Below are 15,796 nucleotides of genomic sequence, written 5' to 3' on the forward strand. Positions count from 1 at the left end.
CGCTCCCGGAGCTCCCTTCTCAGCCTGCTGTCTCAAGCGTGCGGGTCCGCGGTCTGTCCACTCCCCCTTGCAGGTGGCTACCGCTTCCCGGCGCCCTGACACGGCGGCTCCCTCCCCCTTCTGTTTAGCTTCCGATATCTGTGCGCGGTTTCACGGCTCCCCGCTTCGTACCTCGATACTCAGCGCTGGAGATGTTCATTTGTAGAGATCCAGATGTATCTTCCTGCGTCTCAGGCTGATACCATGGATATTCCTGCTGGTCTGGTACCTATCCAGCTCAACTCAGGGGACCGGCTGAAAAAGGTGTCCCCTACTCCTCCGCCATCTTAACCTCCCAGTCCAAGACTCAGAATTTTTAACTCAATATTGAAGATGAATAAAGTTGGAGTACTGACACTACCTGACTTCAAGACTTACTATAAAACTATCACTGTAGTTTTACTGTGGTTTTGGTGAAAGAATAGACAAATAGATCCATAAACAGAAGAGAGCCCAGAAATAGACCTGCGTAAATAGAGTCAACCAATCTTTGACAAAGGAGCAAAAGCAGCACAACGTAGCAAAGATAGTCTTTTCCAGAAATGATTCCGAAACAATTGAACATCCGCATACAAAAAAAAATATATATAATCTAGACATAGACCTTACATACTTTACAAAAATCAATTCAAAATTGATTTTTTATGATTGTTTATGGACACATTAGACATAAATGTAAAACACAAAATAGACATAAATGTAAAACACAAAACTATAAAACTCCTAGAAATAACAGGAGAAATCTAGGTGACCTTGGGAATGGTGAAGACTTTTTGGATACAACACTAAAGACACCATCAAAGAAATCATTGATAAGTTGGACTTCATTAAAATCAAAGACTTCTTCTCTTTGAAAGACATTATTAATAAAATGAAAGACAAGACCCAAACTGGGAGAAAATGATTTGCAAAACACACATCTGATAAAAGACTGTTATAAAAAATTCACAAAGAACTCTTAAAAATCCACAATAAGGAAATTGAACAACCTGGACAATCTAAAAAATGGGCAAAAGATCTGAACAGCACCTCATCAAAGAAGATATGCAGATGACAAGCATATGAGAAAAGCTCAACATCACATGGTATTAGGGAAATGTGCATAAAAACAATAAACAGGTGCCACTACACACCTACTGGAATGGCCAACACCCAAACACTGGCAATACCAAATGCTGGTGGGGTTATGGAGAAACAGAAACTTATCCATTGTTGATGGGAATTCAGAATTTCAAGCCAACTTGAAAAATCATTTGATAGTTTCTTATAAAACCATATCTATTGTTACCCTATGATATACCAATTGCACTTCTTGGTATGTACCTAAATGAATTGAAAGCTTATGTCAACAAGCAAACTCACAGATGTATGTTTATAGCAGCTTTATTTATAATTCCCAAAACTTGAAAGAAACCAAGCTGTTTTTTGGTAGGTGAAAGGATAAATGGTGGTATATCCAGACAATGGAGTAATATTTAGCTCTAAAAAGAAATGAGCTATCAAGCTAATGTAGGTTTTTCAATTGTTGATAGAAGGGAAGGTTGTGCATGTGTGGTTGCAGATGATATATGGGAGCTCTCTATACTCCCCTATCAATTTTGTTGTGACCCTAAAACTGCTCTGACAACATTCTGACCTATGCTTCAAATCATCTACATGCACAGTCTCCAAAATCTGTATCTGCCTCCTGACCTAGATTGTATATTCAACTCAGCATGTATGTCTACAGAGAAAATGTCTACAGTGCCCCAAACAGAACTCCAGAAGTATTCCCTAAACCTACCTAGCCTTTTCCATCCCTGCCAACAATATCTCAACTTTATTCACTTGACTCAAGACAAAATTCTAGCAAACTTTTTGAATTCTCTCCTTCTGTCATACCAGTAAGTCTTCCTTAGTCTACAGATATAGATAACCTGCATCTGTCACTTCTGTGAATTCTCAGTACTCTTGTTCAAGCTTTTAGAATGTCCTGCCCTGGGCAAGGCTATAGCCTCCTAAATGGTCTTCTGTTTTTGGTCCCTTGACTGGAACATTTCATTCTCTACATAGAGCCAAGATTGTTTTTTAAAAGCACAGAAAATGTTACTTTTTCCTACTTTAGACTTTTCAAGAACATCCTATATTTCTTAGAATATGGTGCAAGCATCCAAGTACCTTATCAAGGCTCACTCACTCTACTTGATCTAGCCCTTGCCCACCCTTCCGACCTTGCCTCCTGTTGCCCTATCACCACCATTCAGCCTCAACGGCTTCCAACATGAGGCCATACATACTTTTAAGCTTGATGCTAGTTATTTCTTTGCTAAGGGCTGTCCTTGCCCCCAACTTTTGAGGAGCAGGCTCCTTCACATGATTCAGATCTTAGCATAAATGTAGTCATCAGAGAGGCCATCCATTTAAAGTCATTACCCAAACATAGTCACTTGGCTCTATTTAAAGTTTCTGGATACTCTTTTTTATTCATTCATTCACTCATTCATTCATTCATTCATTCTCTTTCTCTCATACACACATACATGCATGCACACAGGCACGTATGCACATTTTTACACTTTCATTGTCTGTCCTGTTCACTGCTGTATCTTTGGCCGAGAATACTATCTGGCACACAACGAAACCTCAGTAGCTATTTCTGAATGAATACATGAATGATACAGTGAAGTCACAGAACAAGGAGAGAGTCTAGAACCCTTCATTCTTTGCACCTACACTATTTCTCAAAAAGGAAGAATGTGAATGCCATAATCTTTAAAATGTAGTGACAAGTCCAGATTCAAGGAGAGAGATGTGGGTTTTGGTGCTCAAGGAAGGTGTAGGTCCATTGTACACGTAGCAGGATGTTATCACTGGCAGATGGCCAAGAGTTCAGGTGATTTCTACACTTTAGAAATCAATTTTATCTTGGATATAAGCCTGTTTATTCATAGAAAAAAGTTAGTTTTTTTGGCATACATCTAAACAAAACAAATGCCAATTTGTTATTTTATCCAGTAACTGATTTTTCAGCATTGCCAAGTAAGCAGATTGAAAAGATCCTCATAATTCTCAGATTGTGTGCATATGGGAAGCAGAGCTGTCATTACTTAGCATTCCAAACACTTCTCAGCTTCGGGCTTATCACCTTCTATTCCCTAGAAAGGCATTTGAGATTCTGGACAGACACAAGCATGTGATAAGTATGGCTTGCTCTTTGCTTTTCTCTTATTTGAGGCAGGAATTCATCCCCTGACTGGATGCCATAGGTTACTCATTCTGTACATTACATTGAACTTCACATGGAATAGAAATGAAAAATTTAGGAAAGTTTCAAGAACATGAATGCTAAAAACCCCACTTAAATCTCATAGGTGCCAGACAACCTGCAGCCATGCCAGTGGTGGAGTGCTCACTGAAATGGATAGGTTTTCATAGCATCACCGCCATCTGCAATGGGAACTTTATAAAAGGGAATCTTCTGGAGACAACTGTAATCAGGCTCAGTTACCTTGGATTTGTTTTGTTTTGTTTTTCTCATGATTTTCTTTTTTTTCTTCAAATTTTTATTTAAATTCTAGTTAGGGAACATACAGTGAAATATTGGTTTCAGGAGTAGGATTCAGTGACTCATCACTTACATACAACACCCAGTGCTCATCACAAGTGCCCTCCTTAATACCCATCACCCATCCAGCCAACCTCCCACCCACCTTCTTCCATCAACCCCCAGTTTGTTCTCTATTAAGAGTCTCTTATTGTTTGTTTCCCTCTCTCTGTTTTCTCCTAGCACATGCTCATCTGTTTTGTTTCCTAAATTCCATATATAAGTGAGATCATATGGTATTTGTCTTTCTCTGAATTATTTATTTCCCTTAGCGTAATACATTCTAGCTCCATCCATGTCATTACAAAATGCAGGATTTCATTCTTTTTGATGACTAATATTCCATCACCTGATATCCTGAGATATATATATGGACATACATATATATATGGATATATATATATATGGAATGGAATGGAATATATATATGGAATGGAATGGAATATTCCTTTGTCCATTCATCAGTCAATGGACACTTGGGGTCTTTCCACAGTTTGGCTATTATTGATAATGCTGTTATAAACATCAGAGTGCATGTACCCCTTTGAATCTGTATTTTTGTACCCTTTAGGTAAATACCTAGTAATGCAATCTATTTTTAACTTTTTGAGGAAACTCCATACTTTTCTCCAGAGTGGCTGCACCAGTTTGCATTCCCACCAATAGTGCAAGAGGGTTCTCCTTTCTCCACAGCCTTGCCAACACCTGTTGTTTCTTGTGTTGTTAATTTTAGCCATTCTGACAAGTGCAAGGTGGTTTTTCATCATGGTTTTGATTTGTATTTCCCTAATGATGAATGATGTTGAGCATCTTTTAATGTGTCTGGTGGCCCTCTGCATGTCTTCTTTGGAAAAATGTCTATTCATGTCTTCTGCCCATTTCTCAACTAGATTATTTGTTTTTTGGGTGTTGATTTTGATAAGTTCCTTATAGATTTTGAATATTAACCCTTGATCAGATATGTCATTTGCAAATATTTTCTCCTCTTTTGTAGGCTGCTTTTTATTTTTGTTGATTGTTTCCCTCACAATGCAGAAGCTTTTTATCTTGATGAAGTCCCAATAGTTCATTTTTGGTTTTGCTTCCCTTGCCTCTGGCAACATGTCTAGTAGGAAGTTGCTGTGGCTGAGGTCAAAGAGGTTACTGCCTGTGTTCTTCTCTAGGATTTTGGTGGTTTCTGTCTCATTTAGGTCTTTCATCCATTTTGAATTTATTTTTATGTATAGTGTAAGAAAGCAGTCCAGTTTCATTTTTCTGCATGTCTTGGATTTGTTTATTATTGTTTTTTCCCTTTTATAAATTGTTCAGTGCCTCGTATCTGGTGATGATTAGCTAATGGACTTGTCATTATTTTATCTCCCTGAATAACAGTGGGAGTTAAAAAAAAAAAAAAAGAAAGAAAATGCTCTTTGAAACTCTCCCTACACCACTAATATCCACAATGCATCAGGCTTTCTGAATATCCACAAGCACAAGCAACCACCCTAAATGGCATCCAATACTTATTCAATGGTTTTCTTTTTTTCAGGTAGGGTGTATTTGGAAAAACTTTGGTGGCTTTTGGGGGATGATGTTAAGGATAATTTCCATGTTTTATTTATTTATTTTTTAAATGTCTGGAACTTTGAGGATTTAAGGAGTAATAATAATGGGAATAGTGACCTCAGCCTCATGTCCTTTGATTTTCTTTCTCTTTTTCTTTCTTTCTTTCTTTCTTTCTTTCTTTCTTTCTTTCTTTCTTTCTTTCTTGTCAAGGGCTCTGTCCTTTTTTTTAATAATAATATTATTTTATTATATTATATTAGTCACCATACAGTACATCCCTGGTTTTTTATGTAAAGTTCCATGATTCATTACTTGCGTATGACATCCAGTGCACTGTGCAATACGTGCCCTCCTTACTCCCCATCACCAGCCTATCCCATTCCCCCACCCCCCCCGAAGCCCTCAGTTTGTTTCCCAGAGTCCATAATCTCTCATGCTTCATTCCCCCTTCTGATTACCCCCCCTTTCTTTTCTTTTTTTTATAATAATATTTTTTATTATATTATGTTAGTCACCATACAGTATATCCCTGGTTTTTGATGTAAAGTTCCATGATTCATTAGTTGCGTATAACACCCAGGGCACCATGCAATACGTGCCTTTCTTTATCCCTTTCTTCTCCTACTGATCTTCCTACTTCTTATGTTCCATAAATGAGTGAAACCATATGATAATTGTCTTTCTCTGCTTGACTTACTTCACTTAGCACTATCTCCTCCAGTGCCGTCCATGTTGCAACAAATGTTGAAAAATCGTTCTTTTTGAGCTGAACATGTCCTTTGATTTTCAAGCTGAATACATATGCTATTCCAGGGAGGAAAATAAAGACGAGAACATTATTTGAACCTGGTCAGTAGAATAGAAAAGGACAGGTGTAGGGCTCACATTCAGATTCTCTGACTTCCAGTTGGAAGTGCCCTGTTTCCATGAATTTAATTGTTCAACCTCCATTTAATGGGCCAGGATGGACATCCCCACATATCACTTTACCTACTCATTAATAGATTTGACCAATGTGTTTGGGCAAAGTGCTCAGGGTCAAAGTCCCTGGTGACCTTCCCCACAATCTTAACCAATTGCTTACTGACTTGATTTCCAATTGAGAAATTTCTTCTTTTGATTTACATTTTAGTTCCTTTTTTATAATGAAAATGTTCTAGGGAAAGGTATAAAGTAATTCATTGGATTTCTTCCTGAGAGGAGGCTGAAGGAGGGAGAGAATGGAAGGACCCTGATGCCTTCGTGTGTGTGTGTGTGTGTTTGTGTGTGTGTAGAGAGAGGGAGAGAGAGGGAGAGTCACAGGTGGCTGGTATCGAGGAAAAGAAGATAAAGTTTTGTCAACAACCAGTATGCAGTTGTTCACTTCCTCTTTCCCAGGAATACAACTTGGAGCAGCTTGATTAAGCTTTAAATTTTTCCTTTTCTGTTTTGACAATGCCGGATGGATATATCTTGGTATAATCCAATTAGTTAATGTCAGATACTTCTAGAATGTGAAGAATGAAATACTAAGAAGTGTCATTTCAGATAAGGATTTGGTTTGTTTGCTTTCCTCTTGATTCACCTTGGTTTATTATCAACCTACCCAGACCCCCTAACCCTACGAGCATTCAGGCAGGCTGCACAGATGAAGGACAGACATCAGGAGTGGACAAAGGCAGCAGAAATATTGCTAGTTTGTATTTGAGATATGGATTGCTGCTTTGTCAATCTCCAATCTTCTATGAGGGTTAGCACCATTAGATTACATTCTAAATGTTGATTTTAGGCCATTTCTTACTTACCCCACTGTGGAATCTATCATTTACAGAATCCTTTAGATTCTTCCTCCAAAACAACTTTTCGTGACTCTTAATTCCAATACCACTTTGGCAGAGTAATGTACCCATTATTCGTGACTTTTCTCCTGGATAACTGTCAGACTTTTCCCACAAGGCAGATGCTCCTGCTGGGAGATTCTTTTTTCCCAAAGTAGATGCCTCCAGGAAGAGAAGACCCATCAGACAACAAGTTCATTGCAAGTTAGGGACAAAATCGAAAGTAGCTGACAGCAACTAAGTATAGGAATGGGATCTTGAACAGGTTTGTCACAGAGAAAACTAGACTGGAGGGAGGGAAAAGTGCACAATTATGGGAGTGGTGAGCAACTGAAAAAAGAAAATGGTAATTCAACTACCAGTTTACCAAACCCAATGCAAAATGCCAACATAATCCACTGAGGAATTTAGGGAAATGATCTTTTTTTTCCCCCTAGATTTAAAGGCTGGTTTATCATCCAGGAACCTACTCTCATCACTGCTTCTCAACTCTTCTGGATACTTGGGGCAGGCTTTCCAAATCAGATTATGAGATTAACATTTGCATGACAAGAAAACCAGCGTGTTTCTCTGTGAAGCTCAAACAAGTTTCATGGCTGAGCTTCCATTTCTCCTCCAGAGGCAGATTGCCATCTACATCAACTAGAACTTTTCTGAAAGCTCTACAATGCAAAGATTCTTACGAAAACCTACCTGAGATTCAATTGTTACAGTATAAAGGCAGCCAACACTCAACTAGAAGCTTTCAATAATTCCAAATAGAATGAAATATCCAGGGCCTGTTTTGATTGTGAACTTTATCTTACTGTTTAAAAATCTATATGGGTGAACAATTTCAAATCTACCTAAACAGTTTTCAAAATTTTGGAGTGTGATCATTTTAAAGTATGTCCACGAATCCTTCAATATTTTTCTCTTCAAGAGGGTAGACCTTCAGTTTGTTTCTCAGACAAACTGAGGGCTTCAGAGGGGAGAGGGGTGGGGAAATGGGATAGGCTGGTGATGGGGAGTAAGGAGGGCATGTATTGCATGGTGCACTGGGTGTTATATGCAACTAACGAATCATCGAACTTTACATAAAAAACCAGGGATGTACTGTGTGGTGACTAACATAATACAATAAAAAAACATTAAAAAAAAAAGAGGGTAGACCTTATTTTCATTCCTCTTGAGTGTGGCCTGAACTTAGTGACTCACTTGAACAAATAATATAAGGCATACATAAGTGGAGCTGTTACTTTCATGGGTAGGTCATAAAAAAACTTTGTGTTTCCATCTTCCTCTGTCTCTTGACTCACTCATGCAGGGGGAAAGCTAGCTGCCATGTTGTGAAGACACTCATGTAGCCTTACAGGAAGGCTTACATGGCACAGAAATGAGGTTTCTGTCCAACAGACAGTGAAGAACTAAGTCTCCAGCCAATAGCCATGTAAATGTGCTATCTTGGAAGCAGAATCGCCAGCCCCAGTCAAACCTTCATATACTGTAGCCCCAATCAACATCTTACTGGATCCTCTTGAGAGACTTTGAGCTAGAATGACCCAGGTAAGCCGCTCTCAAACTTCTGGTCCTCAGAAATTATGTGACAAAATAATTGTACTAAGAACAATTAACAATTAAGGATAAAATAATTGTTATTTTAAGATGCTAAGTTTTACAATAGTTTATTACCCTGCTCTAGACAACTAACACAAACAGCAATATAGACAGTCAGTAGGGTCTGTCCTTTTGTTTCTTCAGGTCTAAGAGAGTGATTGATACCCACTGTTTTTAGACCCAATGTGTTGTATGGATTTAGAAACTTGTGTTTTTTCTACCTTCTGTTCTCATATTTGCCAGCAGTGCATATATTAAACTCTTCAACAGCTACTTTGAGTGTGCCATTTTTCCCCCTGCTAGGTCCTCCTCAGAATATCTACCATGTAAAGTCTGCAAAAGCTCCTGCAAGTGGTGGTAGCGTTGCCTGTGCCATTGGCACTCTGAGTGCAACTATGACTGTTAAGTGTAATGATGCTATTCAGTGCTGTCGGTGCTGGCTTGTTTCAAAGCAAGGCCAGGGCGCAGTGTCTGAAGACTTTGCTCATATCACAGGTTCTTTGTTCTTGTCATCGAGAATTGTGTTGCTGAGGCTTCGACCTCTCCATGTCATTCCTCGATTTTGATACAGCCTCCCTTACCCTGGGACTTGGAAAGAAGTCGTTGAGGACAGACTGGAGAAGAGCAGAGGGATGGACAATTAGAATAATCCTGAAGTAAATTTGTTTTCCCAGGGTGCTTCCTGGTATCTCATGTTAACAGCCTCCAGTAGTGGCCCAAGTGCACCAAAGATGCTTATAAATTCCTAAATCCTGGTGTGAACAGAGTATGGGTCCATCTGGACCTTTACCATAAAAACCTAGAAATCGGCTGAGGTGAAAGATTTAACTTGACTATACATTGGAATCTGTGAGTCATTGTTCCTGTAAAGATTTTATTTTATTTTTAAAAAAGATTTTATGTATGCATGTACGTATTTATTTATTTAGAGAGCATGAGTGGGAGGAGGGGCAGAAGGAGAGAGAAAGTCCCAAGTGGACTCCCCACTGAGCTCAGAGCCTGATCTCACCACCCTGAGGCCATGACCTGAACTGAAATCAAGAGCTGGATGCTTAAACGACTGAGTCCCCCAGGCACCCCTCTTGTAAAAATTTTAAATCAGAAACAAACTGAGGGCTTCAGAGGGGAGAGGGGTGGGGGAATGGGATAGGCTGGTGATGGGTAGTAAGGAGAGCACGTATTACGTGGCGCACTGGGTGTTATATGCAACTAATGAATCATCGAACTTTACATCAAAAACCAGGGATGTACTGTATGGTGACTAACATAATACAAAAAAAAATATATTATTATAAAAAAAAAAGAAACTTCCATTTACAGAGAGTAAAATATAAGGAATTAAATGTCAGCCTAGGTCCCCAAGCAAGATCCACATATAAGACATGATATTGAGAAATGGCAATCACATGCTAAGATCCAAAACCCCACTAGGAACTGTTAAGCAGCCCATGTTGCTGTGGCGTGCGCCCCCTTCCTGAGGTCAGGGCCATGTCTGTCTCCCTGAATTTCTCTCTGACCACACGTGTTTCTTTCCTCCAGAATGCTCCACTCTTGAAGCAAGTGGAAAACCTGCTCTATGTTTGGAAATGCTCCCACAAATTTGTGACAGGGTAAAGAATTTTAGCAATTCTAGCAAGCCTTCATTTTTTATGCCTATCAGGATGATAAAAATAAAGTTCTAGAAACAGATGAACTTGTTTGTGGAGACAGCTCTGCAGAGGGGATGGGTTTTAGATAATGTTTCATAGGGCTTTTCAAGGAGCCCAGGAACTTGTCTGTCTTTGTTTTTCTTGGTTCCATTTCTGAAAAATGAGAGAGCTTTTTAAATCTCCTAACACTGTCAGAGACACTAAATCCGAAGGATATAGCAGCTTTCTTTGCTTTACGCAAGACTGAGAGGTTTTTCTGTCTTAAGGTCATTGATGCTTCTTTATTAAGCTGGCAAAATGTCTGAAATGAGGGGCAGGGGATGTGATTCTTTGAACTTCAGTAGCTGTGGCATCAGTTGAAACCCGTATTTCCTATTTTTAATTATTGATGGGAAATTATAGTTTGAATATACCAAATACGTTCTTTGAATTGATTATGCTGATAAAGGTCACTGAGCATCCGCTAAGTGCCAGGCCCTGTGGGAATTTCTCCATCTCATCTGACCTTTCTGAAGCCTTACCCCTGTGGACCATCTGCTACTGCAGGCCTGAGTTCCACAGCCTGGGATATCTTTTTTGGGGAGTATGGAGTGTCTTGCTGAGCATCCTTCATTGTATTCACTCAATCTTGCCCACCTTAAATGTCAGTGCTTTCTGGCTCCGTGGGAAGCTGTGCTTCTTGCTGCATTGCTGTCTCCTTTTTACTACTTGACAGGTCGCCACCCCCACACCTGTGCCCTTAACCCCTTATATGTCAGTGACCCACAGGATCACATCTTTCACACAGCCTGGAAATCCACACTCTGAGCCTATAGGACAGCCCCTGGCAGTCCCCTCAGGTGGCTCGGAGCAGAGTTAATTGTCCTGGTCATCAAATTGGTTGCAACTGGTGAATTTTGGGGCTGGAGGGTCTCACCTATTCCTTCCACCCCAGTCCTTGACCACTTGCTCAATGGAAACCACCTCTAACCCAGGCACATCTGCCTTCATCTTCTCTCCTAAAACTGATGGTTTTCAGCCTTCCTGGGGCTAGGCACCACTTCTGAAGATTTGCAACTGCCCTGTTGCCCAAGTTCAGAAGACTTAGACACCTTGAGGTTCTGCTGCAACCACCATCTCTGGACTCTGATGGGCTCAGGGACTCAAGCTGTACCACAAAATCCAGAACTTGGCTTCCCAAAGGCTTCCTGGAGGAATCAGGCAACATAACCCCTCTAGAAGAGGGAGGGCAGTTAAACTCTCCACAGAGCAGAAGTTGACCAGTGAAACAAAAGAAGTAGAGAGGCTCCATGCCATAAATCCCTCTCTCTTCCTGCCCTCAAAGACCATTCTGAGACTAAGTGGCTCCATCTGCTCAGACAAGAATTTTCTCTTTGTGACTCAGCTACCAGACATTCCTGATCCACTCTGCAGTGCACCACTTGGCCTCCACCTTTCTCCTTCTCTGCTCCCTTCACTTTTTCTGTCTCTTGCTGCCCTGGGATTGTGGCTCCCATGAATCCTGGTTTGTAAGCTTAGTCCTGGTCTCTGAGTAAAACCAAGTTCAAGGTGAAGACATTGGTGTTCCTTCACTAAACCCCAAAATCCCAATTACATAGTATCCGAATCCAGAAACCTGGAAAGTGTCCAGTCTTCTTCTTTTTCTGTTCTTCATGCCCATTGACCACCAAATCTTCTGTCCCAGCTCCTAAACATCTCAGAAGTCCCTTGTCTCTTTTTCATTATCATCTCCCTCCTTAGATCAGCCTCTTGGCATTATTAACTTGGACACTCACAAGACCCTCTTCCTGTTCTTTCAATTTTTTTGTATTTATTTTATTAAGTTCTTAAATTTTAGTTTTATTTTATTTTAGTATAGTTAATATACAGTGTTATATTAACTTCAGGTGTATAATATAGTGATNAAAAAATTGAAAATAATTTTCAATTTTTTGAGGAACCTCCATACTGTTTTCCATAGTCGCTGCACCAGTTTGCATTCCCACCAGTGGTGCACGAGTGTTCCCCAACTTTCTCTACATCCTTGCCAATACTTGTTTTCTTTTTCTTTCTTTCTTCTTTCTTCTTTCTTTCTTTCTTTTCTTTCTTTCTTTCTTTCTTTCTTTCTTTCTTTCTTTCTTTCTTCTTTCTTTCCTTTCTTTCTTTCTTTCTTAAAAGATTTTATTTATTTGAGAGAGAGAGAGATATAGCATGAGCAGTGGGTAGGAGGCAGACGGAGAAGGAGAAGCAGACTCCCCACTGAGCAGGGAGCCCGATATGGGACTCAATCCCAGGACCCTGAGATCATGATCTAAGCCAAAGACAGACACTTAACTGACTGAGCCACCTACGTGCCCCAATACTTGCTGTTTCTTGTATTTTTTTTTATTTTAGCCATTCTAACAGGTGTGAGATGATATGTCATTGTGGTTTTGATTTGCATTTCCCTGATAATGAGTAATATTGAGCATCTTTTCATGTTTCTGTTGGCCATCTGGATGTTTTCTTTGGAAAAATCAGACCTCCTTATTGGTCTGTCTGCTCTGTCATTGCAGCCTTCAGGCCATCCTCATACACATTCACAAGGTGGAGGGGGGGTGTCTCTCTGAAATGCAAACTCAACTATCTTGTTTCCTGCTTGGAGCCTCCCATTGGCTCCATCATCGTCCTTGAGGATAGAAGTCATATTTTTTTAGGTTGAAAGTCTTTAAGCCCCATCCTGTTCATCCCTAGCTTCTGACAACTACCTCCAACACAGAAAAGGGAGTTTCTTTCATGCTCCAGCAGCAGGAAGCGCCTACAACTCCCATATCACACCATGTCCTTTTCTGCTTAGTGTTGCAGGTTGGGTTCCAGAGCTGATGCTGAGATGGAGTTTGGGGTGAAAAGGATAAGATTGTCAGATAAAATATAGGGTACCCAGTTAAACTGAGTTTCTGATAAATAAAGAATAATTAATTTAGTATAAATGTGTCCCACACAATATTTGAAATATGCTTATACACAAAAATACACTGTTTATCTGAAATTCAAATTTAACTGGACACTGTATTTTTATTTGTTAACCTGGCAATCCTAATCAGGGATCAATACCTGTGAAGGGAAGAGGAAGGAAGCAGGACTGGGCCAATGAAGAACTTGAATGGAATGCAGAAATGTGGTTCCCTCTGTCTCACTCAATCATAGATGCAAATCCCTCTGCCCCAGGAGTAACCTGGCATTGGCAGGATGGCTCTCTACTCCCGAGGCAGACCAAGAAAAAGCTGACATTTGTGTATTGCCTGATGACCACACTTCTTTATGGGCAGTAGGTCTTTTGCTGAAGGGAGATTGAATGGTACTTTTTTGTGTTCACCATACTTAGTCTTTGCTTTTGTTTTTTGCTTGAACATCTTGCCTGCCTTCCCACCTGATCCATCCAATCATTTAAAAAACAGAGGTCACTTGTTTTGACTCCATCTGCACCTTACACAAGGAATCACTCCCTTTCTGTTACTTTTGGATAAGCCTCAATTATTCCTCCTATTTCTTGAGTTGTCATTAAATTTCCCATGTCTGTCATCCCTAACAGATGGTTAAGCTCTTGCATAGACTATACTGTGTCTTCATTAAGAAAAAATTTATGGGGCGCCTGGGTGGCACAGCGGTTAAGCATCTGCCTTCGGCTCAGGGCGTGATCCCGGCGTTATGGGATCGAGCCCCACATCGGGCTCTTCTGCTATGAGCCTGCTTTTCCTCTCCCACTCCCCCTGCTTGTGTTCCCTCTCTCACTGGCTGTCTCTATCTCTGTCGAATAAATAAATAAATAAATCTTTAAAAAAAAAAAAAAGAAAAGAAAAAATTTATTAGTGGGAATCATGAGCCAGGCAGTACTTTGGACGTTAGGATACTATTATGAGCAAGAGTAACTCATTCCAGCCCATCCTGACTTCAGAACTAGATGGGGGATGTATTCAATTTAGATAAGCAGCTATCATAAGTATTAGGATGCATGTCATAGCTTGAGATCCGCCCAGAAACAGACTCTGAGATAAAGGTTTGGGTGCAATAAGTGTATTTGGAAGATGATCTCTGGAAACCTTGGTAAGTGAACAAGAGGGTGAGACCGGAAAGGGAAGGTGGCTAGTACAAGTTGGTGGAAGCAATTCCACAACCGGCTTAGATGATATTGCTCACTCACTCCTTGGTGAGGAAGAACTGGACATTGCAAGAAGGACCTACTATACTTACACTTGGTATTTTGCTCTTTCAGTGAGGACAAGTTAGGCTGTTCTGTGAGGACAATCTCTTAAGGGGTTCAAATAACAAAGACTTACTTCCCCTCATATTGTGTGTCCACCATGTGTGGCTGTGAGGTAAGGGTTTCTGCTAAAGGACCTAGGATGACCCAGTTTTCGTCTCCTAGGGTGACAAAGGCTGCATCCTTCCAGGTGCTTCCACATCACAGAAGCAGGTAAAAGGGCCCAGTGAATCAGACAGCTGCCCTTAAGGCAAAGGAACAGAAGTAATATGTGATGCACTGCTCACATTTCATTGACTAAAGCCTTGTCTAATGCCAAAGAGGGCACTCAAATTCTATCCTTTTATGTACTCATAAGAAAATCAGGAATATTTGTGACTAGCTCCCACAACCAAATATTTGATTCTCATTTCTTCCTGCATTTTTCTCTCAACAGAGATAACTTAGAAATTCCACAAATATGATGGTGACACCAGAGAACTGGGAACTCCAGAGGGGAGTGGTGTCATGAGGCTGGCCCGTTTGCTCTCTGCCCTGGTTTTCACCTTGATGGAATGCAAGGGGACGAGCCAGACTCTCAAGGACTCCCTGCATCCAGGGGAGAAGACAGAGGCTGCAGCCCCTATAGCTCACTCACTCAGATGAAGGCCTTAGCAGAGAGAACTCAGTCTCTAAAAAATTCTCTTGAAAATAATAGAAATTGCATTCCTATTCTCATTTTGAGAAATCCTGCAGAAAAAAAAAATTAAGTCATACATAACAACAACAACAACAACAACAACAGCAAAACCTGGTTCAGTCCTCAGTCCTCAGTCCTGAGTGAAGAAACAGACAAGAAGCCCTGGAAGAGAGAGAAATCCCAGCCATCCATAAACCTCAGGAGTAACCTTAGATGACTGAGCCCAGGAGCTAGACCAACATAGACACTAGAGCACTGGCTGTGAAATGAGCTTCAGCAGTAGTGGCTGGCTACGCCTGCATTTGTCCTCCCTCCACCTTTCTGCTCCTATCTCAGGATGGACAGAAGTGGCCATGCTGGGGATTGAGAGCTCTGTCCATTCCCTATGTGGCCTAGTGGGTGGGCTCCCTGTTCACACACCAACCTGCATCCACCTCATGTGAATAGCTCTGATGACTCTGATATTGTTTTCCAGATTTCTCAACTCAACTTTCTGCTGAAGGACACAACAACCTTGCTCCTCCAAAGACCTCTGGGTGGAATGTTTTTTGGGTTAGTTCTCACCGTTGCTGATATCACAAGATTCATGATTTGGACAGGTCCTGGTGCCTGCCCCTTGTGACCAGCTGTGATACATAACAGAAAGGCAGATTCCTTTAACATTCTCAA

At 40.6% G+C, this 15,796-nt stretch overlaps 1 long non-coding RNA gene across 1 annotated transcript in view; it reads left to right on the forward strand.

Annotated features, from left to right (window-relative positions):
* The window catches only part of LOC117795599, a 26,282-nt gene extending 11,322 nt beyond the window's left edge, over positions 1–14,960 (forward strand). The window contains exons 2-3 of the long non-coding RNA XR_004619676.1: positions 8,291–8,529; positions 14,885–14,960. This is a non-coding gene — a long non-coding RNA (uncharacterized LOC117795599). The remainder of the gene's footprint in view (positions 1–8,290; positions 8,530–14,884) is intronic.
* Positions 14,961–15,796: the final 836 nt, after the last annotated feature.

Source organism: Ailuropoda melanoleuca, chromosome 13 (assembly GCF_002007445.2).
Source record: "Ailuropoda melanoleuca isolate Jingjing chromosome 13, ASM200744v2, whole genome shotgun sequence".
Classification (NCBI taxonomy): Eukaryota; Metazoa; Chordata; class Mammalia; order Carnivora; family Ursidae; genus Ailuropoda; species Ailuropoda melanoleuca.